Genomic DNA, 3,117 nt, shown 5'->3' on the forward strand with positions numbered 1-3,117 from the left:
CATTGCTTTTTAGAAGAGCTCTAGATATAATAGAGTACTTATTGGGTTGAAATATGATATATTTGCACTCAGATTGACTGAAGCTCATTTGGATGATAAGAATATTATTGTGTCGACATCAGATATCAGCTTGAAATGAATACCTACTTTTTCCCTTTTTTGTCTAATGGGCAACCCTTAGAATCTTCCCCCTTTTCTTCCCTATAAGTAGAAGTATTCGTACCCCCATTAGCAGCACTGTCACCTCATAAATTATCTGTTCTAGTCCCTCGGGCCGTGTGGAGGGACCTAGAGACATTAGAAGGAAACAAAGACGAGACGAGAAAAATAATACTCCTAAATACAACAGGAAACCTCGAACTTGACCTAGGAGACTCCCTTCCTTCGAAATCGGATAGGCAAGTGCATTATTTCGCAAATTGCGCCCTCAAATCGATTGATCCCTTCCTCCCTCAGCAACACTCAGTCCGGAAGCAACTAAGTATTCATTCACCCTCTATCGTTTTTTTCCTTACTGAAATGTGCGCTTCTACAAAGCAAATATCAGGGGACACATTGAGGGAAAACTTTCCGAAAGGGAGAAAGAACTTGTGAGGATTCTGTAGGAGCGAAAAAGCAACAAGAGAAAATAATTTGTGTGCAAAAAGCAACCATAAGCCAACAATAATCCCCTTTTTTGCTTCTTTCTCGGGGATCCGAAGGAATCATTCAGCGGGGAAAAGCAATATTTGGTGAAATTATTTCGGAAACATTCCACAGTTTATAGCCCTTCGACCTTTTTCCCGGGAGTGAGCTAAGCGCGTCCCTTAGAATGTATGTGATCCCGGAATTAATCTGCATGATAAGCTTAAGGTAAGGAATGAATTATTCCTACCATGATATGCTGTTTTGAAACCGTTGAATTTGGGATGATATTTTAAGCTTGGTATTAAATTTCTTTTAATACCATCAAAAGAACGTCCTTTCTGTAATTTTTATTTTATTGATTTACTCTTGAAGGTTTTCGGTTTCTGGTTTCCGAAAAACATCCTCAAAATATTACACATTTTAATCGAATTCTCCCGAACGTTAATAGTCGATAAATTTTGTCAACTTCCAAAGGACAATTAAGAAAAATCTTGGGATGGTCGACAGTCGACAGTCGACAAAACCAACCTCAGTTAAAAATTCCATATTTTCTCCATTCGAGAAAAAGAACCCAAAGAATCTCCCTTCTACCAGGCAGCATCCGAATGCGGAAATTAGTTTTATGCTAATGGAAATCGGCCGGGGTTTTCTTTCTCCACTTTTCAGCTGCTTCCTTTCACATGCTCAATCTCGAATGTGTTGAGATGGTGAGTTCTCCCGGTTGGGTTTGCCCGAAATAAAGTACTTTTCCGATGCGAGGATCCTGCTTCCCAAGTCCTTAAGAGAAGAAAAACAGCAGCCAGCCAAGGAAAAAGTACCCCAAAATATCTTACAATCGGTATCAGGCGTGAACAAACCGTACCCTAAAATGGGAAATTAATTTTGGCAACCGAGAGAAGCAAACAAGCAAAAAATAAAACCTCTGGAATCAATACTGTGGAATTCAGCGAAAAATGGTGCCTCACTCCATGCAACACAACATGTTTCGTGTCGATTCGATAAAATGTTTCTGAAAGTAAAATTGATTTAGCTCGGTGAAATGAGATTATCCCTCCGTTGCTGTTCGCTGTGTTGGTTGTTTGATTTCTCGTTTTTTTTTTCAAATAAATTCAGAAGCAAACAGTGAGGGTGGAAGGATAGGAAAAAACGAGGCAGCTTGCCACACACGTGATGGCTTGCAGGTCAAACGGAACGTCAGGAATCGGGAAAATGCAACACCGATAGAAGATGAGATGTGGGTACTGTGAAATGGAGTGAAATCGATACGATTTTATAAACGTTCGCAATGTATGGAGAATCTATGTCTTTTTTGACAATTTGTCATGGATCCAACGGTACTCTCGAAAAAAACCAATATTATTGACTTTTTCCTAGGTCTTTTTGCAGGCTCAATTAGATGAGATTATAGATTGTTCCGAAAACTAAAAATACACTTTATTTCTTAAATAAAAGAAAAAATGCTTTTTTACAAAACCTTTGATTCTAATAGTGTTTTCTTTCAATTAATTATTGATTCAGCACTAGTTTTTGTTGGGTATTTTGTTGGGCTCATCAGCTTTTGCACAGTGCTTTCTCGGACCACTTTAGGTCAATTTTCCAGCACTGTCCAACACTTCATAGTCGAGTTTAATGCAGGTTTCGTCATCCATGCTAACACAATCCGATTTCTTGGTCAGAAGTTTGTCATAGAATTTCCGAGTCCTCGGTTTAACGGATTCAGCCTATTTGGTACTCCTTTTTTCAGGCTTTTGCTTTCGATGGGTCTGAAGTCCAGTTCTTTCTTAGATACGCATAACGTAAGTCGATGAGGTTCTTATTTTCTTAGCCACATCCTGTCGTTTCCTACCGCGATTCGAGGAATCTTCGAAAGTACACTGTTCTCAATACTTTCTCAACGCGGAACTGCTCCGACGCTCACATCTTTTTCCTTAGCTAGTTATTTGATTGATCACTCACAGTGCCTTATTTGTGCTCAACCAATTTTTTTGCTCGGGAGTAAGACCACACATTTAAAGATTTCTTCAGCAAATACGACAAAAAATGACAACGCTTACTTGACTTTAATGTAAACAACAGTACGTAGCCAAACACTGGTTGAACACTGCACGATTTTTGAAATGACGGTTATTTAATAGTGTTTTTTTATAATTATCGGAACCGTTCATATCAGGTCGGAAAAAATGGAGCGAAGTCCTGACATTTGCTCGATCCCATAAAAAAGAACCTCATATTTGTCGTTAACTCTATCAGCAAGACGATATTGCCACTGGGTCCTTTTCAAGTAAAAGTGGCTCAAGCGAACCGTTTGCCTCCAACAACCTTCGTATAACTCAGTAAACCTTTTTGAATAGGATTTAAGGCTCATAAAAGCTTTTTTCTGATCATCGGCAATCATTTTCACAGTTGTTGGCGAAGATAGGTGAAAATTCTGCTCAGAAGAAGTATTGGAGCAGGAGTTGTGTTACCATCCAGTTAGTTGCGGTCAACGGT

This window comes from Uranotaenia lowii, chromosome 3 (genome assembly GCF_029784155.1).
Source record: "Uranotaenia lowii strain MFRU-FL chromosome 3, ASM2978415v1, whole genome shotgun sequence".
NCBI classification, from domain to species: Eukaryota; Metazoa; Arthropoda; class Insecta; order Diptera; family Culicidae; genus Uranotaenia; species Uranotaenia lowii.